The 24,854-nt window shown below is 38.9% G+C and overlaps 2 non-coding genes across 2 annotated transcripts; both read left to right on the forward strand.

The window, feature by feature from the left end:
• Positions 1–20,628: 20,628 nt before the first annotated feature.
• Positions 20,629–20,737, forward strand: LOC120104982 (small nucleolar RNA R71). The gene has a single exon (XR_005507382.1). It is a non-coding gene; the product is annotated as a small nucleolar RNA R71 (small nucleolar RNA).
• A 3,635-nt stretch (positions 20,738–24,372) lies between these two features.
• Positions 24,373–24,479, forward strand: LOC113461586 (small nucleolar RNA R71). Its single transcript, XR_003383862.1, has one exon. It is a non-coding gene; the product is annotated as a small nucleolar RNA R71 (small nucleolar RNA).
• Positions 24,480–24,854: the final 375 nt, after the last annotated feature.

A 24,854-nucleotide genomic window follows, 5' to 3' on the forward strand; every position in this document is an offset into this window, starting at 1 on the left:
TTTGGAAGGTTGCAGGAGCATTACATAATCCCAAAGGCATTCTCTTGTAAGCAAATGTGCCGAAAGGACATGTAAAAGTGGTCTTTTCCTGATCTTCAGGATCAATTGCAATTTGGTTGTAACCTGAATAGCCATCTAGGAAGCAATAAAATATATGACCTGCCAACCTTTCTAAGATTTGATCAATAAAAGGTAGAGGAAAGTGATCCTTCCTTATGACAGAATTAAGTTTTCTATAGTCAATGCATACACGCCAACTAGTGGGGACCCTAGTTGGAACTAATTCATTGTTGGCATTTTTGACTACAGTAACACCAGATTTTTTTTGGGACTACTTGGGTTGGACTTACCCATTTACTATCTGAAATTGGGTAGATCATACCCGCATCCAGAAGTTTCAGAACTTCTGCCCTAACCACATCCTTCATGTTTGGGTTTAATCGACGTTGAGGTTGACGAGAAGGTTTGGCATCAGCTTCTAGGTAGATTCTATGAGTGCAAATTGAGGGACTAATTCCCTTGATATCAGCAATTGTCCACCCTATTGCTCCCTTATGTTCCTTGAGAATTTCTAACAATTTTAATTCCTGATTTTGTTCGAGTTGGGATGATATGATCACAGGAAAGGTCTCTTCTTGACCAAGGTATGCATACTTCAGCTCAGATGGTAAAGGTTTTAGCTCAAGTTTGGGTGCTTGAACACTAGATGGTAGAGGACTATTGTTGCATGGAGGTAATTCTTCAAAACGAGATTTCCACCTATCTGTATCCAACAAAGGAGCTGAATCTAATATAGCACTGATTTCTCTAAAGTTTTGGTTGATATCTGTATTTCCGAAATGAGTTAGGCATGTTTCTAAAGGATCAGAAGAAAGAGATGGGACAAGAGCATCTTCTACAATGGAGTCGATCAGATTAACTCCATGAATCTCATCATTTTCGTTGTCATTATCGGGTTGTTTGCAAATGTTAAATATATTAAAATTTATAGTCATATTCCCGAATGACATTTTCATTATTCCATTTCGACAGTTAATCAAAGCATTGGAAGTAGCTAGAAATGGGCGGCCTAGAATGACAGGTATTGGAGTGGTACAATTCATGACAGGCTGGGTATCTAATACTATGAAGTCGACTGAAAAATAGAATTTATCAATTTGGACAAGTACATCCTCGACTACTCCTCTTGGTATCTTTATAGATCGATCGGCAAGTTGGAGAGTAACTTTGGTGGGTTTTAGTTCACCAAGTCCTAATTGTTCATAAACTGAATAGGGCAGTAAGTTAACACTTGCACCTAAATCCAGAAGGGCTCGTTGTATTCCGAAGTTTCCTATGATGCAAGATATGGTAGGACAACCAGGATCTTTATATTTAGGTGGGGTGTTGTGTTTGAGAATAGCACTCACCTGTTCAGTTAAAAAAGCTTTCTTTTGTACGTAAAGCTTTCGCTTTATGGTACAAAGATCTTTTAAAAATTTGGCATAAGATGGGATCTGCTTAATGGCATCTAATAGAGGAATGTTAATCTTTACTTGTTTAAAGATATCCAAAATTTCTTGATCAGGTACTCATTTTTTAGCTGCAAGCAAGCGCTGAGGGAATGGAGCAACTATTTTATGATGAGGTATTGGATCATCTTGTTCATTATCATCTTCATCCTTCTTTTCAATAGATTTTTCAGGTTTGTCATCTTTTGTCAGAATTTCTTTGTTAATTATTTTTCCGCTACGAAGGGTTGTGACAGACTTAACTTGCTCAAATTTAGGTTGGGATGAACTTGCTTCATGGACCTCATGTTGACCCTTTGGGTTAGATTGAGGTTGGGCTGGAAATGTCCCTTTTTCCCTAATATTGAGTTGAGCCTCAATTCTACCTACAGAATTTTTAAGTTTTTGGAGTGATTGCATTGTATTCTGATTTATTTGAGTCTGCCCTTGCATGAAGGTTTGCAAAGTATCTTCAAGGGATTTCCTATGTGGTGGCACATAAGGGGTAGGAACAGAATTTCCTTGAGATTCATTGGCAGTGGGTCCATGTCTCCAGCTAAAGTTAGGATGGTTTCGCCAATTAGGATTATATGTTTCTGGAAATGGTCTTTTATAAGTATTGGTGAAATTTGCTTGATCATGCAACACTTCTTGAAAAGTAGGGATTGTAGGACAATCCTTGGTCACATGTGCATTACTCTCGCAAATTCCACATATACTTTCAACAATAGTTTGTGCTTTTCCTATATTGGCTTTGCTTAATTCCATGGCTTCAACCTTCCTAGTCAGATTAGCAATTTTTATATTGACATCATGGTGCAAAAATAAAATTGCTCTCCCAAGTGCAGGAGATTCGCACAAGTAATATAACTCGGGAGTCCGAGGTCGATTCCTCAGGGAACGATCTAAAGATTATTAGCGTAATTTTTAGATGTAATTTTCAGTTGATTTTCAAAAGTTAAAAGCAGAGGATTAATAGATAATTAAACAAAGTTCAAAAATATAGAGAAGGCTGGAGATCCGGAATCCTCCTTGACAATATTACTTTCAATAAATAAACTCGGCGATTCTTGATTAAAGATTAATATGATAGAGTAGTTCTAATCATGGAGTATATAATCTGAAAACATGAATTCAACGTCTAAGTATTTATCGTGCCGGTTACGTCTACGACAAATCAAACATCGAAACAATCCATGCATCAATATATATATAAACCATAAAAGATCTATCTAATAAATAAATATTTAAGAATTCAAAACATACCAATGGATATAAAACAATTAGAATAAAAGTTTAGAGTATACTTGATGAAAGCAACATGACAAGGATTCATCCATCACCCTTTGCCAAAGGAATTAGCAAGCCATTACAAACATCAGCATCTCTCCCTTTTTCACTCTCTTTTTTTTTTTATTTCTTTTTTTTCTCTTTCTTCTTCGAAACAGGGCATCCCCTGTTTCCTTCTTCTCTTTTCTTTTTTTTTGTTTGAAACCACTGCTGCTCCGCCCCCGACGCCTCTCTTCTTCCCCCCTCTTATAACAATCTTCACCGCCTCCCATTCGAGGTGATCACGAGTGTTGGATGGGAAGAGGACGCGGACAGCCGGGGCGGAGGGCGTCAATCCGTGGCTGGATTTCTGGCTGGAGATTGGCACGCGGACGCGGTTGGACGCGGTTCACGGACGCGTGATGCTGGGAGGTGATCGCAGGATGATCACGGAAGATTGCTCGCGGGGGAGAAGCTCGGACGGACGCCATGGATCACTCGCAGGAGGCTGATCGCGGGCTGAAATCACGGAAGAGGTGGAGGACTGCTGGGAGGAGGCGCTGATCGCTGGCTCGGGCGGACGCTGTGATTGTGCACGGGAGCTGGTCACGGGCTGCTGGGAGGCGCTGATCTCGGCTGGAATGCAGTGAAGACGGGGTGGCTAGGAAGTGATCGCGGGCGGAATGGATGGGAACGTGGGAGAAGGCTGACACGGTGGACGGGATGCTGGGAAGTTTCACGGGTTCGGGTGGAAGAAGGAGCTGATCGCGGAAGGAGGAGGCTTTGATCACGGTTGCTGCGACGTTGGAGCTGAAACGGGTCCGGAAGCATCAGATGCAGACGTGGATGGTGTAGATCACGGTTGGACATTGGAGGAAGCTGGGATGAGTTGGAACGTGGACGGTGAAAATGTAAAACAACTTATGCTGGCGCTTGGGATGATGCTGATTTGGAATCATAAAGTCAATTGACTGCAGATGGCTGGGAGCTTGGAGAAAGCTCGGAGATCCAATTGCAGATCTTCTTGGCTTGATGAATCTAAGCCCTTGGATGTTTCATTACGCATTGCCTCTAGATGGCTGCCATATGTCCCTCGGGTGCAAGTGTGCTTGACTAGGTTCAATTCTGTTCCAGTGTAATTAGGCTTGAAGTCAACCAAATGCACATTTAAACTTTGATTTACGATAATCTGTGCCAAATAAAATATAAAATTAATGCAGCCCTTTCATCATTATTTGTTAGCAATAATATGAATTTAAGCAACGTGTATAACGCACTTTTGTGTTCTCATCATACCCCCCAACTAGCTTATTGCTAGTCTCTAGTAATTAACGAGCAAACAATAATGAGGACAAAAAAAAGTGTGGTCTAACCTATAACTTTTTATTGAAGCTAAAAACACAAAACTAAGATACGTACCCACTTTCGTAGGGCATCACGATTGCACTTGGCTCGTGCAACAAGCCGTTAAACCCCTAGGTTACCCTAGCGGACGAGTGTTGTCTCGTGAGGGTTTGTAGAGATGTTACCCACAAACATCATGAATAATATGACATGAGGTCCTAAATTTTAAGCTAATACTCATGTAACTAATATATATTTTTAAGCATGGTAACTATCAAAGCAAGGAAAATATGAAAGTGTAGTGTGCATAAAAGAGTATGACTTTCTTAGAGCACTAATACCTCCACCACAACATAGCACTGCTTGAATTTTTTTTAGGTGCACTACTCAAGTTCACAAGTGTTTACTACAGTTTATTAGAGCCTGATCCATCAAATTTTCAGAATATCTCATGTTTTCTAAATTTGTCAAAAATGGTTCGCATATAAAGAAGGAGCTATCGAGCCCAGCTAATCATCCAAAATACACAGAGTTCCAAATTAATGGAGTCAAACCAGCCATTACCACATGTCACTGGGTTCAGTCCAACCAACCTTATTCATGCTTATTTTTATTTTTGAACAAATACGACAATTACAATAGTCCAACCCCCTTAGGCTCTAGTAAGATCCATGTAACGAGTTTTCGGCTAGTGACTCCTGATCTAGTTGGCTCAAGGCATTAGGTGAAACACCCCTCGGGCTTAATTACTCGAACCAGACTACGCCACGAGGTCAGACTTGTCATCTCTTTTTTTTTTTTGCGATAAAAAGAGGAGGTAAACTGAACCATATAACGTGACTGCATCGTGACTATAGGTCAACCAAGGCCGGAACATAAGGCACTTAGGGGATCTAGCCAGGGTATTCAACCTCTATCTTTATGTGAAAACCAAATCATGAACCTTATAGTACGGACAAGGATACTCGTACTTCTTTTACAGATACGGCTTAATAAAAATGCATTAAACAAATATGAACTCCTGAGGCCTTCCTATAATCATTAAGTACATGTGCGGGGATCTAATAATAGGTCTCTGATCAGTCATAATATGCATGTATTCCTTGCCGTAATAGTTGCACAAACTCAATATGAAAATACATGTGCATTTGCTTAGAAAAGAAAGTAATAGAATAAATCAAATGCAAAAGCAAGTTTTTTTTTTTTTTTTTTTTGCAAAATATTTTCCTCCCCCCAACTTAAACATTGCATTGTCCTCAATGTAATAGATACAACAAAACTATATATGAGAGACAGTAGAGAAAATAATATTGGAGAGAAGAGGAATACCTTGAGCTGTTGATATCTAGAAAATAAGACCTACAAAATAAGAAGAAAAATAGAAATAAAAGAAAATTTAATTCTAAATAATATATACATACCTTTGCCATCATGCTTTAGTCATAAGAAGGCTCCCCTAAGAAAAAGAAGTCCTCTTCATCTGAAAAATTCTCAAGAAAAGGTTTTAACCTGTGTCCATTTACCTTAAAAATTCTACCATCCCGTGGATTCTCAATCTCTACCGCCCCATGTGGAAAAACAGTTTTTATAATGTAAGGACCTGTCCATCTTGATCGCAACTTACCAGGAAACAGATGTAAGCGGGAATCATATAAAAGAACTTTTTGCAAAGGTTCAAAAGATTTTTTCAAAATTGATTTATCATGTAAGATCTTCATTCATTCTTTGCAAATTTTAGCATTATCATAAGCATCTCTGCGAATCTCATTAAGCTCGTTCAACTGCAATTTTCTAGCTGGACCGGTATCTTGTAAATCAAAATTCAATTTTCTAATTGCCCAATACGATTTATGTTCTATTTCTATAGGCAGATGACACGCTTTTCCATAGACTAGCCGGTAGGGAGACATGCCAAGAATGGTTTTGTATGCAGTACGATAGGCCCATAATGCATCTGATAGTTTCAAGGACCAATCTTTTCGTGATGGGTTCACCGTTTTCTCTAAAATACGCTTGATCTCCCTATTGGCTAATTCTACTTGGCCACTAGTTTGCGGGTGATATGGGGTAGCAACTTTGTGGGTGACACCATACTTTTTTAATAATGTCTCAAAAGGCTTATTACACAAGTGTTTTCCACCATCACTAATTATGACCTTAGGTATCCCAAATCGTGAAAAAATATTTTCTTTTAAAAACTTCAGGACGGGTTTGTGATCATTGGTCTTACAAGCAACAACTTCTACCCATTTGGACACATATTCGACACCGACTAAAATGTACTCATATCCAAAAGATGGTGGGAATGGGCCCATAAAATCAATGCCCCAACAATCGAAAATTTTGATAATAGTAATGGGTTGAAGAGGCATCATTTGCCTACGAGTTAGACTTCCAATACGAGGCATCTTTGAACATAGTGGGCTAATAGAAACCACATTGCAAAACTTTTGCAACAGTTTTCTTAGAGGCAAAGTGTCCACCGCAAGCATTAGTGTGGCAGAAAGAAAGTATGCTTTGTATATCATGATCCGGTATGCATCGTCTAAAGATTTGATCATTGCAATATTTAAACAAATAGGGTTCGTCATAGTAATAATTCTTTACTTCGCGCAAGAAAATTTTTCTATCTGTCGACCCCCAATGCTCCGGCATCCGGCTTGTAACAAGAAAATTTACAATATCTGCATACCATGGTATACTAGAAAGTGCAAACAACTGCTCTTCAGGGAATGAGTCCTTGATGAAAAACTGTGGCACTGAATCATGAAAAACTAATCGTGATAAATGGTCAGCAACCACATTCTCTACTCCTTTTTTATCTTTGATAGTGATGTCAAATTCTTGGAGTAGAAGTATCCATCGTATTAAGCGTGGTTTGGCCTCTTTCTTATCCAACAAATATTTTAGTGCCGCATGGTCCGTGAAGATAACAATAGGAGCACCAAGGATATAAGAGCAAAATTTATCTAAGGCAAATACTGCTGCAAGCAATTCCTTCTCGGTGGTAGTATAATTCATTTGAGCATCGTTTAAGGTTTTGCTTGCATAGTAAATGACATATGGCTTATTATCCTTGCGTTGTCCTAGGACAGCTTGAGGATGATAGTGTTATTTTGATGATTAACAAGCAATTATCTAGAGTATGTTATAAGTTAAATCGATACTTCATTTATAAGTCTATTACTCTCAGTATATTTGTATAAATTGATATAGATACATTTCATTGTTTATTTGAATGAATCTAACCTTGAGATGCAGCAAAGTGTGGATTGAGTCGACCCAAGGGATGATTGGGTCGACCCCAGCACATCAAGAAAGCATTTGGCACACTTCTGCAAAAATGGCACAAATGAACAGTGAGTTGGGTCGACCCAAGGAAAGCATGAGTCGACCCAAACATCAAGATTCTCAAAACAACTCAGAAAATGGTTCTCTGAATTTACTGAGAGGGTCGACCCAAGATATAGTTGAGTCGACCCAAGCTTGAGTCGACCCAAACCCTAAGTGGGTCGACCCAAAGGTAAGACAGAACAGAAGACAGAAAAGGTTCTCTAGAAACCCTGTTAGGGTCGACCCAAGAAGAAGTTGAGTCGACCCAACTGAACCTTGAGTCGACCCAAAGAAAAGTTGGGTCGACCCAAGTCAAGGAAGGCTGAATTGCAAGTTCTGTGTTTCTGAGAGGGTCGACCCAAGGAATGTTTGAGTCGACCCAAGTAAAAGTTGGGTTGACCCAAGGACAGGTTGAGCCGACCCAAACACGGGCAGAAGCATAACAGCTAGTTCTGCAGATGTACTTTTTGTCCTTCCAACTGTGAGTAACGGCTAGTTTTTGAATTCTAACCATTGGGGCTTGTCCAATGGATGTAGGAAACTATTTAAAGTGGCACTATTCATCAGATAAAACATCCTTTCCAAAGAATATCAAAGAGTACACAAGAAAGAGAAAGTGCCCTAATCTTCTTCATCCAAGTGCTTCATTCAAGAATCAAAGAAAGGGGTTGAGCAGATTCAAAGAGTCATCAAGAGCTCCATCCTTCCTTGAAGAGTGAAGCATCCTTGACAAAGAAGAGAGAAGTCACTACAAGCGATAAATACTTTCTAAACTCTTCTTTGTAGATTATATTGTTTTATTTGCTCATCTAGGAGTTTAAATCTTCTTCCTTTATTTGTTAAACTACTTGTAAAGGTTGGTTGGTTAGCCCGCAAAACCAACGGAATAGGTTGATTGGTGAACCCGGAAAACCAATTGTAAAGGTTCGTTGGTGAGCCCGAAAAACCAACATAGGTTCGTTGGTGAGCCCGCAAAACCAACATAGGTTTTTGGTGAACCCGAAAAACCAAAGTGTAAAGGTTTTTGGATTGTGAGCCCGGAAAACAATCCAACTGTAATCCGCGGGATTATAGTGAATTCCCAAGGGGTCGCTTGGGGAGTGGACGTAGGTGCTAAGGAGAGCACCGAACCACTATATTTCTTGTTGTTTGTATTGTGAGTTGTTTAAGTTTACTAACTCATCATTTAACACAAGTAAGATAGTTAAGAATTAAAAGAAACCAATTCACACCCCCTCTTGGCTTGTCACCTTGGGCAACAAGTGGTATCAGAGTGAGGTGCTCCAATAGTACTCATTGATCTCACAATCAAGAGTTAAAGATCATGACAACCCAAGTAGGATGTTCTATGAGTGAGGGGCAATCCACAAATAGACCACCTCTATTTAATGGCACAAACTACACATATTGGAAAGCTAGGATGAGGATATTCATTCAAGCTTTAGACTATGAATTATGGTATATCATTACTAGAGGACCTCACACACCCACACTTAATATAGAGGGCACTATCATACCCAAACCAGAAATGGATTGGAATGAAAGTGATAGAAGATTGGCACAGTTAAATGCAAAAGCTATTAATGTACTTTATTGCTCATTAGATGTAAGTGAATTTAATAGAATATCTACTTGCATCTCTGCTAAAGAAATTTGGGACAAACTTGAGGTCACTCATGAAGGGACCAATCAAGTTAAGGAGTCAAAGATAAACATATTAGTACACAAGTATGAATTGTTTAAAATGGAATCTACTGAGTCCATAACTGATATGTTTACTCGTTTTACTGAAATTATAAATGGGCTTAAGAGTTTAGGAAAGTCTTACACTAACTCTGAATTGGTGCGAAAAATTCTCAGGTCTCTACCAAGAATTTGGGAGGCCAAGGTAACCGCAATTCAAGAAGCTAAGGACCTCAACACACTGCAATTAGAGGAGCTTCTAGGATCACTCATGACCCATGAGTTGACAATGAGGCAAAATTCGGAAGATGAGGTTAAGAGAAGAAAGCCCATTGCCCTAAAGACTACCACCCCTAAACAACAAACTGAATCGGAAGATTCAGATGATGATGATGAATTTGATGAAGAAGGGATGGCTATGCTTGGAAGAAAATTCAGAAAATTTATGAGAGGTAAGAATAGATTTTATAGAAAGAAAACTTTCCTCAAAGGTAGCTCAAGCAAAGAAAAGGGTAAGGACAAAGAAAAGAAAAAAGAAACTCCTATTTGCTATGAGTGTAACAAACCCGGGCATTATAAGATAGATTGCCCAGATTTGAAATGAACGGCAAGAAAACTAAAAAAGAAGAACTTCATGGCTGAATGGAGTGAAAGTGAGGAGTCAAGTTCTGAAGAGGAAGATCATCAAGAGACGGTCCAAATGTGTCATATGGCCAATGACGATGAGGTAGATTCTGAACTTGACTGTGATTTTACTGTTGATGAATTACATGATGCATTCTTAGAACTCGTGGAAGAACATAAGAAACTAATCAATAAAAATAAAGTTCTAAAAGAAGAAAATCAATCTCTTATCAAAGATAAGTTAAAACTGTCTCATAACTATGAAACATTAAGTTGGAAACTTACAAATGAAACCAAGAATCTAATTGCTGAAAATATCAAGTTAAAAGAAGATGCAGAAAAATATAATCCTTGGTAGATAAATTTACACTTAGTTCTACCAAATTAAATATGATTCTTGATAGTCAAAAAGCTGTATATGATAAGGCTGGATTAGGATATAAAACAAATATGAAACAAAAATTCTTAAAGAACATTTTTGTAAAAGCTAAAAGTGAAAATATTACTTGTCATTGCTGCAATAAATTAGGACATAGAGCATATGAATGTAACTATAGAAAGTCCAGTCAAAACAAATTAAGTAATAATCAAAAGATTAAATTCAAGAAAGTTTGGGTTCCAAAAGGAACATCAAGTACTAACCCTAAAGGACCCAACATAGTTTGGGTACCTAAAGCTCTTTCTTGATCTTGATTGCAGGGGTGTCTTGCAGCTGATAAAGTGGAAAAACGATGGTATCTAGATAGCGGCTGTTCAAGACACATGACCGGTGACGTAGATCAATTTGTCACCTTGGAATCAAAGAAGGGTGGAGTAGTAACCTATGGAGACAATGGTAAAGGGCATATCATTGGAAAGGGTAAAATTTTTATTACTCCATCTATTTTTATAGAAAATGTCTTATTAGTTAAGGGATTGAAACATAATCTGCTTAGCATAAGTCAATTCTGTGATAAAGGGTTTAAAGTCACATTTGAAGCATCTGTATGCATAATCACAAATCCTAAAGATAATAGCATTGTACTTGTAGGACAAAGGCAAAGAAATATATACTTGGCAGATCTTCATGATTTATGCAAGAAAAATGGATTATGCTTAATTACTAATGAAGAAAAGAAAAATGAAATAAGTTGGCTTTGGCATCGTAGACTAGGACATGCTAGTATGGAATTAATCTCAAAACTAGTCAAGAAGGAATTAATAAAGGATGTGCCAAAATTGATTTTTGAAAAGGACAAAATCTGTGGACCATGTTCATTGGGAAAACAAACTAAATCATCTTTCAAATCAAAGAATATAGTATCAACAACTAGGCCTTTTGAACTTATACACATGGATTTATTTGGACCCACTAGAACTGCGAGTCTAGGAGGGAAGAAGTATGGACTAGTTATTGTTGATGATTTTTCAAGATATACATGGGTTTCATTTTTGGCACATAAGAATGAAGCATTTTCAGAATTCTTGAAACTATATAATAATATCATAAATAAAAAGAAACTCACCTTAGTAGCAATTCGAAGTGATCATGGTACTGAATTTGAAAATCAACACTTTGAAGAATTTTGCACTAAAAATGGTATTTCACATCAATTTTCAGCACCTAGAACGCCTCAATAAAATGGGGTTGTTGAAAGGAAAAATAGGACATTGGCAGAAATGGCACGCACAATGTTGTGTGAGTCAAATCTTCCAAAGTACTTTTGGGCTGAAGCTATAAGCAATGCTTGCCATATTCTAAATCGAGTTTTAATACGACCAATAACCAAGAAAACTCCTTATGAACTTTGGAAGAATAAGAAACCAACTGCTAAATATCTTAAAGTATTTGGATATAGATGTTTCATCTTAAACAATGGCAAGGAGGATCTAAGTAAATTTGATGCCAAGTCAGATGAAGGTATCTTCTTAGGATACTCCACATCTAGCAGGGCATACAGGGTATTCAATAAAAGAACTCTAGTAGTGGAAGAGTCAGTCAATATTATATTTGATGAGTCTGATAGTGAGTCTGCTAGGAAAGAAAATATTGTTGATGATGATATAGGAATTATCGACTTTGAAAAGTTGAATATTGATGACGTGCCAATTCAAGATAAGGAGATGATTGCGTGCCACCACAATCTCAAAACTTGCCAAAGGAATGGAGGTATGCATATGGACACCCTAAAGACTTAATCATTGGTGATCCATCTCAAGGGGTAAGAACTCGATCATCACTTAGAAATTTAAATGATTATCTTGCTTTTGTTTCACAATTAGAACCTAAGACTTATGAAGAAGCTGAAAAAGATACTAATTGGATAAATGCCATGCAAGAAGAATTAAATCAATTTAAAAGAAGTAATGTATGGACATTAACTGAAAGACCAAAGCATAACTCAGTAATTGGAACAAAATGGATATTTAGAAATAAATTAGATGAAAATGGAGTAGTTATAAGAAATAAGGCTAGACTTGTAGCTAAGGGATACAATCAAGAAGAAGGAATAGATTTTGATGAAACATTTGCTCCTGTAGCTAGATTAGAGGCTATTAGATTACTTCTAGCATTTGCATGTTTCATGAATTTCAAATTGTATCAAATGGATGTGAAGAGTGCATTCTTAAATGGTTTTATTGAGGAGGAAGTATATGTAAAACAACCTCCTAGTTTTGAGAATCATGAATTGCCAAATCATGTGTTTAAACTATATAAGGCATTATATGGATTAAAGCAAGCTCCTAGGGCTTGGTATGATCGATTAAGCAAATTTCTGCTTAATAATGACTTTAGTAGAGGAAATGTAGATAAAACACTATTTCTCAAAAGAAAGGACAAAAATCTATTAGTGATTCAAATATATGTAGATGACATAATCTTTGGTGCCACAAATGATACTCTTTGCAAAGAATTTGCTGATTTAATGCATGGAGAATTCGAAATGAGTTTGATGGGAGAACTAAGCTTCTTTCTAGGATTATAAATCAAACAAACTAAGGAAGGCATTTTCATTCATCAAACTAAGTATACAAAGGAAATACTAAAGAAGTTTGGGAATGAAAATCATAAGAGAGTAGGCACTCCAATGAATCCTACTAGTAAGCTAGACAAAGATGAAAAAGGGAAGAGTATTGATATTAAGCTTTATAGAGGACTAATTGGATCCTTGCTCTACCTTACTGCTAGTAGACCCGACATCGTATTTAGTGTAGGAATATGTGCTAGATACCAATCGGATCCTAAGGAGTCACATTTAAGTGCTGTTAAAAGAATCCTTAGATATTTAAGAGGAACTACTAATATAGGATTATGGTACTCAAGAGACTCCTGTCTAGATTTGCTTGCATATTCAGATGCTGATTTTGCCGGATGCAAATTAGATAGGAAGAGCACAAGTGGCACATGTCAATTCTTAGGAAATAATTTAGTATCATGGTTTAGCAAAAAGCAGAATTCAGTGGCACTATCCACAGCTGAAGCTGAATATATAGCTGCTGGTAGTTGTTGTGCTCAAGTACTATGGCTTAAGCAACAACTAGAGGACTATGGAGTTAAGCTAGATAATATTCCTATTAAATATGATAATACTAGTGCCATCAATCTTACTAAAAATCCAGTTCAGCATTCTAAAGCCAAACACATAGAAATAAGGTATCATTTTATTAGGGATCATGTGCAAAATGGAAACATATGTATTGAACATATATGCACTGAAAAACAATTAGCCGACATATTTACAAAACCCTTGAGTGAAGATAGATTCTGCACGCTAAGGAGGGAATTAGGCATATGTGATCCTTTTTATTGAAGAAATATAAAAAGGAGCAAGTAGTCTCATGATACATTCCTCCAATTTCTAAAAACCCATGAAACATGAGTCAAACTTGTTATCTATAGATTCCTTACTCATGTATCATTGTCCCAGAAAGAATTTATAAGGATTGGAAGCAAGAAAAATTTTTAGAAGCAAAAAGGAAGATAAAAGAAAAATTCTGCACTTGGGTCGATCCAACCCAGAATAGGGTCGACCCAACGTTGAGTCGACCCAAGAAATTTCTTGAGTCGACCCAACGTCGGGACCCCACTGTTAAAGGGGGACCCGAGAGCACTATTAGGGCACTGTTTGCCCTTGTCCTCTTCTGAATACTCTAATCCCCACTCTCCAAACTCCTCCAAACTCCTCCAAACAGTAGATTACCTTAAGATCTTGGAGAAATGGGACCCAAAAGAGCCGTAGCCAAGAGATCCGGAAGAGTCTCACGGATCCAACGTGAGGAAAGGCAACCTACGGAGCCATCTACCGTGTCTCCACAACGTGAGGGACGTGCGGAGCCACCTCCTCCTCCTTCCCCCTCAGTTATACTTGCAAGATTTGCGGGGAGACCGGTTACAACGGGGAGAAGGATCCATTCCGAGTTCTTTGATCAAGAAGGGTTTAGGTTGAGGGAATGGATCCAAAGGCAAGGTTGGGAGTATCTTTGCTCCCTAGATGTGTTGATCTACCCCGGATTAGTTCGGGAGTTCTATGCCTTTCTTAAAACTGGAATGGGAGGGCTTGTTTCGGAAGTTCGAGGAGTAAGGGTTCGAGTTTTCGAGGAGAGTTTGAGTGAGCTACTTCATCTACCCTGCGAAGGAGCCACTCCGGAAAAGCCTGAAAATAAGATGAGAGCCCTTCAATTGATAATGAAAAATGAGGACTTCGACTTTTCGGAGAAGGTAATAGCTAGCTCTCTTTCTGCTGAAATGAGATTATTGCTCAGTATCATAAATAGAATTTTATTTCCGAAGAGCGGGAGATTCGATCTCATCACAGAGCGAGATCTAGTAGTGATGGAGTATATTATTCAGGGTATTCCCCTGAATCTTCCGGCCATGATACTGAAGCAGATGAGGAAAGTGATCTGCAACTCCAGAGTATCACTACCTTATGGTATGATACTCACGTTGATTTTTCGACAGCACGGTATATCTATCGAGGGGGAGGCATCCAGGAGTCTGCTTCATACTGACACATACACTGCACGGACACTTATACGCATGGGATATGAGAAAGTGAACGGGCAGTGGATTAATACTGGAGCAGGGATTCAGGGTGAGGTACCAGAGGGTGATGCACCAGATCATGGAGACCCTATCCCTGAGGATGAGGAGCATATGGATCATCCTACTGCACCTTCGGAGGCTGGACCATCGTCATCTGTTCCTCCGAGAGATACAGATGAGTTCTGGAGTAGGATGACTGAGATCATGTCAGCTCAGGCGAGGACTATCACTGACGGGCTGACGAGCAGATTAGATAGTATGTCAGCTCAGGCGAGGACTATTACTGATGGGCTGACGAGCCGACTGGACATCATGTCTGCTGAGATCAGTGATCTGAGGCAGCAGATAGAAGCACTCCGGAGAGAGAGAGAGACCCATGGACCATCTGTGCCACAGGCTGCTGAGTCAGAGATATCGGCACAGAGTCATCCAGCTCGTCGTGCTCCACGCCAGATATAGTCTCACCAGGTTCGTCCTCCCCTCGCCACGTACACTAGGAGGATGAGGACTAGATTCCAGCCATTAGACACTCCCTAGGCTGATATTAGCATTTCTGTTTAGAGCCTAGGCTAGATATCTAGTTCTCATATGTATTTTGCTTTTATCATGTATCTTTAAACTTTGATTAAGGAACATTGTATTTGTTTTTGTTTTTGGGCATGAATGTACTAAAATGTTCCTATTGTGATCAATGAAGTTTGAATGTTTGTTATTTAATGTGTCTTTTTCCATGCATCTATTTGATGATAACAAAAAGGGGGAGAAGTAAAGAAAGAGTAATAGGGGGAGAAGTAGAGATAGAGTGATAAGAGGAGAAGTAAAGAAAGAAGGAGAAATAACGAAATAACTTGTAAAACAAATTGAAAATCATATAGGAAAGCATATACATTCAAGGGGGAGCAATTTGCAACAATGAAAATGATCAAGTCAAAAATTTCTATCAAATTTCAGAATTTGGCACATAGAATTTCAGAATTTGGCACGCACCTTTCACACCTCGATACATAACCTGAAACTCTTGTTTTATCTCAAATTTTTGGAGTTTCATCTTTAATGAATTATAAATGAAAGGGGGAGCAATTCAAAAATTCAAATTGGCAACATTTGAATGATATAGGGGGAGACTTCACTCTTATATATGAAAAGCTGAAATTCAGCAAGTTAAGCCCTTTCAAAAACTGATTTTAAGATAAGTATCAATAGGCTCATACTCTTTATTTTGTAATCATCAAAAAGGGGGAGATTGAGGATGATAGTGTTATTTTGATGATTAACAAGCAATTATCTAGAGTATGTTATAAGTTAAATCGATACTTCATTTATAAGTCTATTACTCTCAGTATATTTGTATAAATTGATATAGATACATTTCATTGTTTATTTGAATAAATCTAACCTTGAGATGCAGCAAAGTGTGGATTGAGTCGACCCAAGGGATGATTGGGTCGACCCCGGCACATCAAGAAAGCATTTGGCACACTTCTGCAAAAATGGCACAAATGAACAGTGAGTTGGGTCGACCCAAGGAAAGCATAAGTCGACCCAAACATCAAGATCCTCAAAACAACTCAGAAAATGGTTCTCTGGATTTACTGAGAGGGTCGACCCAAGATATAGTTGAGTCGACCCAAGCTTGAGTCGACCCAAACCCTGAGTGGGTCGACCCAAAGGCAAGACAGAACAGAAGACAGAAAAGGTTCTCTGGAAACCCTGTTAGGGTCGACCCAAGAAGAAGTTGAGTCGACCCAACTGAACCTTGAGTCGACCCAAAGAAAGGTTGGGTCGACCCAAGTGAAGGAAGGCTGAATTGCAAGTTTCTGTGTTTCTGAGAGGGCCGACCCAAGGAATGTTTGAGTCGACCCAAGTAAAAGTTGGGTCGACCCAAGGACAGGTTGAGCCGACCCAAACACGGGCAGAAGCATAATGGCTAGTTCTGCAGATGTACTTTTTGTCCTTCCAACAGTGAGTAACGGCTAGTTTTTGAATTCTAACCATTGGGGCTTGTCCAATGGATGTAGGAAACTATTTAAAGTGGCACTATTCATCAGATAGAACATCCTTTCCAAAGAATATCAAAGAGTACACAAGAAAGAGAAAGTGCCCTAATCTTCTTCATCCAAGTGCTTCATTCAAGAATCAAAGAAAGGGGTTGAGCAGATTCAAAGAGTCATCAAGAGCTCCATCCTCCCTTGAAGAGTGAAGCATCCTTGACAAAGAAGAGAGAAGTCACTACAAGCGATAAATACTTTCTAAACTCTTCTTTGTAGATTATATTGTTTTATTTACTCATCTAGGAGTTTAAATCTTCTTCCTTTATTTGTTAAACTACTTGTAAAGGTTGGTTGGTTAGCCCGCAAAACCAACGGAATAGGTTGATTGGTGAACCCGGAAAATCAATTGTAAAGGTTCGTTGGTGAGCCCGAAAAACCAACATAGGTTCGTTGGTGAGCCCGCAAAACCAACATAGGTTTTTGGTGAACCCGGAAAACCAAAGTGTAAAGGTTTTTGGATTGTGAGCTCGGAAAACAATCCAACTGTAATCCGCGGGATTATAGTGAATTCCCAAGGGGTCGCTTGGGGAGTGGACGTAGGTGCTAAGGAGAGCACCGTACCACTATATTTCTTGTTGTTTGTATTGTGAGTTGTTTAAGTTTACTAACTCATCATTTAACACAAGTTAGATAGTTAAGAATTAAAAGAAACCAATTCACCCCCCCCCCCTCTTGGCTTGTCACCTTGGGCAACACAGCTCCTATTGCATAGTCGCTAGTGTCACACATAATCTTAAAAGGTAATAACCAATCGGGTGGTCGCACGATGGGTGCAGTGCTAAGCATAGACTTCAACTTTTTGAATGCCTCCTGGCAGGTTTCAGTCCAATTGAACGGTGTATCAAGGGATAGGAGATTACATAATGGTCGAGATATGACACTAAAGTCCTTGATGAACCTCCTATAAAATCCGGCGTGACCCAAAAATGATCTAACATCTCTAACCGTCTTGGGTGCAGGTAGCTTAGCAATTAAATCAGTCTTAGCTCTATCTACTTCCATGCCCTTCGATGAAACAATATGTCCTAAGACAATTCCCTTTGGCACCATGAAGTGGCATTTCTCTCAATTCATTATCAAATTCTTTTTCATACATCGAGCTAAGACAGCTTGTAAATGTGACAGGCAACCATCAAATGTGTCGCCAAAAACGGAGAAGTCGTCCATGAACACTTCCAAAAATTTCTCGTTCATGTCTTCAAAGATGCTGAGCATGCATCTTTGGAATGTTGCAGGTGCATTACACAACCCGAATGGCATTCGTCGAAAAGCAAATGTGCCAAAAGGACAAGTGAAGGTAGTCTTCTCTTGATCTTTCGGTGAAATTTTAATTTGATAATATTCCGAATAGCCATCGAGAAAACAATAGAAATCATGCCCTGCAACCCTCTCCAATACTTGGTCTAGGAAGGGTAGAGGAAAGTGATCCTTTTGTGTGACCAAATTCAGTTTTCGGTAGTCAACACACATACGCCAACTCGTCGAGACACGAGTTGGAACTAGTTCACCTTGTTCATTTTCTACTACCGTCAAACCCGATTTTTTAGGAACGACTTGAGTAGGGCTTACCCACTTGCTGTCGGAAATTGGGTAAATAATACCCACGTCAAGCAACTTAAGGACTTCTGCCTTAACCATATCTCTCATTGTAGGATTTAACCTTCGTTGCATTTGCCTTGTGGTTTTGGCATTGTCCGCCAAATATATCCGGTGCGTGCAAATTAAGGGGCTAATTCCCTTCAAATCGGCAATAGACCACCCTAAGGCTCCTTTATGATTCTTTAAAACATCAATTAATTTTTTTTCTTGGGTATGATCAAGTCCAGACGAGATGATTACAGGAAAAGTATCTTCGGGTCTAAGAAAAGCATACTTTAGTTCCTTTGGTAAGGGTTTCAATTCGAGCTTGGGTGCTTGCTCATGGGATGATACTATTTTCACCTCTTGAGGCGACAATCTCTCAAATTCTCCTTCTTTTGGTCTCCACCCATTGACTATCTTGATATCCAGATTATCCACAATAGGTGTGACTGACAAATCATCATCATTGGTTCCATTAGGACACCAATCAATTAAGCTATCATTGAATGGGTCGTTAATTGCTTTAGCTAACAAATAATCTTCTGCGATGGTTTCAACCCAATCAACCTCCTTACCCTCTTCGGGATCATTGGGTTGTTTGCACACATTAAAAATGTTCAATTCTAAGGTCATGTTACCAAAAGAAAGCTTCATGACGCCATTCCTACAATTAATCAATGCATTAGAAGTTGCAAGGAATGGACGTCCTAAAAGGACCGGAATCTGAGACTGTGAGTTCGAAGCCGGATGTGTGTCCAATACAATAAAATCGACAGGAAAGTAGAACTTGTCTACTTAGACTAATACATCCTCGATAATCTCCCTTGAAATTTTAACTGACTTGTCAGCTAATTGCAAAATGACGGAGGTTGGCTTCAACTTACCTAAACCAAGTTGCTCATATACAGAATATGGCAACAAATTCACACTCGCCCCTAAATCTAACAATGCTCGCTCTATCCTAAAGTTGCCTATGATGCATGAGATGGTTGGACAACCTGGATCTTTATATTTAGGAAGAATGTTGTGCTGCAAAATAGCACTCACATTTTCAGTTAAAAATGCCTTCTTCTTAACATTTAATCGGCGCTTAACAGTACACAAGTCCTTCAAAAATTTGGCATATGAGGGTACTTGTTTGATTGCATCAAGAAGAGGTATGTTGATCTTTACTTGTTTAAAAAGCTCAAGAATTTCAGAATTAGGTTCGAACTTTTACAACGGCTTTAACCGTTGTGGAAAAGGTGGAGGAAAAGGACATTCAACTTTCTCGGTAGAAGTTGGGACCTCAACTTCTTCTTTGTTCCTTTCATCGACTTTGGGAGCATCAGAATTAGAAGTGACTCGCGGTCTCAATGGGACAGTCTGATCGATAACTTTCCCATTACGCAAAGTCATAATGCTTTTTGCATGTTCTGTATGCGAACTAGAGGGAGCCGTATTATTACTACCGTGCATTTGTGGGTTAGGTTGGGGTTGAGCTGGAAGCTTACCCTTCTCTTGGGTACTTAGGACGGTAGTCAACATTGACAATTGGTTCCTTATATCTTCAAAATTTTGAGTATTTTGAGCATTGATATTAGCTTGACCTTGTAGAAAAGTTTGTATGGATTGCAAGGTATCCTCGATATTTGGCTTTTGAGAAGGTGATGGTGCATAAGTAGGATGTGCAGGTGGAGGAGCTGAATGGTATGACTGTTGAGGATGATCGTTTCTCCACCTAAAGTTTGGATGATTCTTCCAACCAGGGTTATAGGTATTCGAGTATGGATCGTTATAAGGCTTTTGGTAGGAGTTCATAGCATTTGCTTGATCGTGCAAGACTTCCTTGAATGCCGGTATGGTGGGGCAATCTGTAGTGGTATGACCCGACATATCGCAGATACCACAATACTCGTTTCTAAGCTCTATAGTCTTGACAGGCTCAACCTTCCTAAGCTCAATTTCTTCTACCTTCCTAGTGAGGGCTGCCATTTTAGCATGAAGATCATCCTCAGTTCTGAGGTTGTAAAGGCCTCCCTGTACAGAGCTAGTAGGCTTAGGCAAAGACTTGTTGTTTCTATCCCCGTTATCCCAAAGTTGGGCAGTCTCAGCAAGGGAATCCAAATACTCCCATGCCTCATCAGGTTGTTTTTCTAAGAATTTACCATTGCACATGGTCTCTACAAACTATTTCAACTGTGGAGATAAACCTTCATAAAAGAAGCTAATGGTTCTCCAAGTTTCGAATCCGTGATGAGGGCATGAGAGAAGAAGGTCTTTAAATCTTTCCCAACATTCATAAAATGTTTCATTATCTTTTTGTTGGAAATTGCTGATATGTCTTTTCAAAAAGTTGGTCCTTTGTGTGGGGAAGAACTTTTTTAAAAATTCTCTCTGCATATCTTGCCAAGTTCTTATTGATCTAGGTCGCAAAGAGTTTAGCCATGTTTTGGCCTTATCCTTTAGAGAGAAAGGAAACAATGTCAACTTGAGGACATCCTCGGTGACGTTTGGCACTCTAAATGTAATGCTCAATTCTTCAAAATCCTTTAAATGAAGATACGGACTTTCGGACTCTAACCCATAAAACTTGGGCAGCAATTGGATTACCCCTGGTTTGATGTCAAAATGTCCTACATTATCAGAAAAAATTATGCATGAAGGCTGACTAGTCCTAGCCGGTTGTAGGTATTGTCTTAGAGTCATAACATGGGGTTCTCGTTCTCGATTGTGGTGACTCCCCGCATCTTCATTTAAATCAGCCATCTCATAAGGTGTGAGATATTGAGAAGGAATTTCAGGGGTATGTCCTAAGGGATGATCTAAAGTTGTACGACTTAATCGACCGGTGTCGTCCCTATTCCACTTTAGCATGCAAAATATTTTTCTCTCCTTTTTTTTAAAAAATAAATATAAGTACCAACTAAAGATACCCTAAAACGAAAATCTATTTACAATCAAACATGCAACAAAACATTACACCTCAATTTCTAATGTTTTTCTTAAATTTCTAGACAGCTCCTAACTAGTTTGAAGAGGGCACCTAAGCCTCCAATCCGGTCTAATGAACCGAGTTGACCAGGTAAGCTCCCAGGTAAGTGGAGGGGTCACGATGCGTTTGCAAAGGTCCCACTTAAAACCCACTTGCCTCGAACAGATGAACTGTCTCTCTTATAGGGACAAAGCTTGCCTAGACATCAACAAAGCCACAGAGCGAAATTGGTACAACTTTCGGTGGTCTTCGTCCTATTGAGCTCGAATGTCCTTAGGGGCCAACATCTAGTTGATTTTAGTTAAGCTTAGGATATTTATGCACTGGGATGATTTTTGGGCTAAGGACGAGTGATGAAATTCCGACCTTATCTTTTTAAATGGGTTCTGCCCTTAGAATATTTTATGCTGATGCCTTATACTATATGCAACAATCAAGAGATTTTTTTTTTAATGTTTTATGACATGACATTAAATTTCATTGAATAGGTGATCAAGCAAATTATTTATTTATTTTTTTAAAAAAATTTATGAGTTGAAGTCTGAAATTTGAAATTTGAAATTTGAAATCTAAAATTTTTAAAATTTTAGGTTTTCCCTCTTTTTCTAATTTTGAATGATCACACTTGATCTTTTCTTAAAGTTTTTTTTTTCAATTTTCAATTATCAACAAGGGTTAATAAGATATGATAACAACAAATTTCTTATTCTAAAAAAATTAAATGCAGAAAATTCAAAGCAGAAAGTAGCAAGGTTTCGTATTAATCTAATGGTCTTAAAAGTCTCAGAATGTCAATCAGAATGTTCAGATTATTGAAAAATATGTCTTGCACCAGCTGACCAAATTTGAGTCCAATCAGACGGCTAATTTCTATGATATCAGAGTTTGATGCAGACTGTGCAGTGAATTAAAAATAGTAGTAAATTTTTTTTTTCAAAAGAAAAATACTAACTACTAAGGTAAAAATTAAATCTAAAATTATACTAATAACTCAGCCGTTCTCCGGCAACGGCGCCAAAAACTTGGTGCAAAAATAAAATTGCTCTCCCAAGTGCAGGAGATTCGCACAAGTAATATAACTCGGGAGTCCGAGGTCGATTCCTCAGGGAACGATCTAAAGATTATTAGCGTAATTTTTAGATGTAATTTTCAGTTGATTTTCAAAAGTTAAAAGCAGAGGATTAATAGATAATTAAACAAAGTTCAAAAATATAGAGAAGGCTGGGGATCCGGAATCCTCCTTAACAATATTACTTTCAATAAATAAACTCGGCGATTCTTGATTAAAGATTAATATGATAGAGTAGTTCTAATTATGGAGTATACAATCTGAAAACATGAATTCAACATCTAAGTATTTATCGTGCCGGTTACGTCTACGACAAATCAAACATCGAAACAATCCATGCATCAATATATATATAAACCATAAAAGATCTATCTAATAAATAAATATTCAAGAATTCAAAACATACCAATGGATATAAAACAATTAGAATAAAAGTTTAGAGTATACTTGATGAAAGCAACATGACAAGGATTCATCCATCACCCTTTGCCAAAAGAATTAGCAAGCCATTACAAACATCAGCATCTCTCCCTTTTTCACTCTCTTTTTTTTATTTCTTTTTTTTTTCTCTTTCTTCTCGAAAACAGGGCATCCCCTGTTTCCTTCTTCTCTTTTCTTTTTTTTTTGTTTGAAACCACTGCTGCTCTGCCCCCGACGCCTCTCTTCTTCCCCCCTCTTATAACAATCTTCACCGCCTCCCATTTGAGGTGATCACAAGCGTTGGATGGGAAGAGGACGCGGACAGCCGGGGCGGAGGGCGTCAATCCGTGGCTGGATTTCGGGCTGGAGATTGGCATGCAGACGCGGTTGGACGCGGTTCATGGACGCGTGATGCTGGGAGGTGATCGCAGGATGATCACGGAAGATTGCTTGCGGGGGAGAAGCTCGGACGGACGCCATGGATCACTCGCAGGAGGCTGATCGCGGGCTGAAATCACGGAAGAGGTGGAGGATTGCTGGGAGGAGGCGCTGATCGCTGGCTCAGGCGGACGCTGTGATTGTGCACGGGAGCTGGTCACGGGCTGCTGGGAGGCGCTGATCTCGGCTGGAATGCAGTGAAGACGGGGTGGCTGGGAAGTGATCGCGGGCGGAATGGATGGGAACGTGGGAGAAGGCTGACACGGTGGACGGGATGCTGGGAAGTTTCACGGGTTCGGGTGGAAGAAGGAGCTGATCGCGGAAGGAGGAGGCTTTGATCACGGTTGCTGCGACGTTGGAGCTGAAACGGGTCCGGAAGCATCAGATGCAGACGTGGATGGTGTAGATCACGGTTGGACATTGGAGGAAGCTGGGATGAGTTGGAACGTGGACGGTGAAAATGGAAAACAACTTATGCTGGCACTTGGGATGATGCTGATTTGGAATCATAAAGTCAATTGACTGCAGATGGCTGGGAGCTTGGAGAAAGCTGGGAGATCCAATTGCAGATCTTCTTGGCTTGATGAATCTAAGCCCTTGGATGTTTCATTATGCATTGCCTCCAGATGGCTGCCATGTGTCCCTCGGGTGCAAGTGTGCTCAATTTTGTTCCAGTGTAATTAGGCTTGAAGTCAACCAAATGCACATTTAAACTCTGATTTACGATAATCTGTGCCAAATAAAATATAAAATTAATGCAGCCCTTTCATCATTATTTGTTAGCAATAATATTAATTTAAGCAACATGTATAACGCACTTTTGTGTTCTCATCACATCATTATCATCTTTAATAAGATATATTCCTCCTTTTGCATTAGGTGCTATTTTAGATTTTTCATTTTTATCTGTTGTATCCCAAGCTTGTGCATTTTCTGCTAAAAGATCAAAATAATCCCAAGCTTCATTTGGTTCCTTACTCATGAATTCACCATTACACATCATTTTTACAAATTGTTTCATATTGGAGGACAAACCATCATAAAAGAAACTAATGACCCTCCAAATTTCATATCCATGATGTGGGCAAGCAAGCATAAGGTCCTTAAATCTTTTCCAACACTGAAAAAATGTTTCTCCATCTTTTTGTGCAAAGTTCATGATATTTCTTCTAAGTGTGTTTGTTTTTTGTGTTGGAAAGAATTTCTTTAAAAATTCTCTTGTCATTTCTTGCCAGGTAGCTATGGTCCTAGGCCTCAAGGAGTGTAACTATGACTTAGCTTTTTCCTTTAAAGAAAAAGGAAATAACTTAAGCTTAACTACTTCTTCAGTGACATCATTGAAATGAAGTGTTGAACACACTTCATCAAATTCTTTTAGGTGCAAATAGGGACTTTCAGAATCAAGTCCGTGAAACTTTGGGAGTAATTGGATTATTCCTGGTTTCATGTCAAAAGCTCCCGCAGCAGTAGGAATAACCATACAAGATGGGGTACTGGTCCTAGTGGGTTGTAGATAATCACGAAGCGTTCTAATAGGTAAGTCATCTTGAAA

This window comes from Phoenix dactylifera, chromosome 7 (genome assembly GCF_051530095.1).
Source record: "Phoenix dactylifera cultivar Ajwa chromosome 7, Ajwa_hap1_PhDact_Kaust_v1.1, whole genome shotgun sequence".
NCBI classification, from domain to species: domain Eukaryota; kingdom Viridiplantae; phylum Streptophyta; class Magnoliopsida; order Arecales; family Arecaceae; genus Phoenix; species Phoenix dactylifera.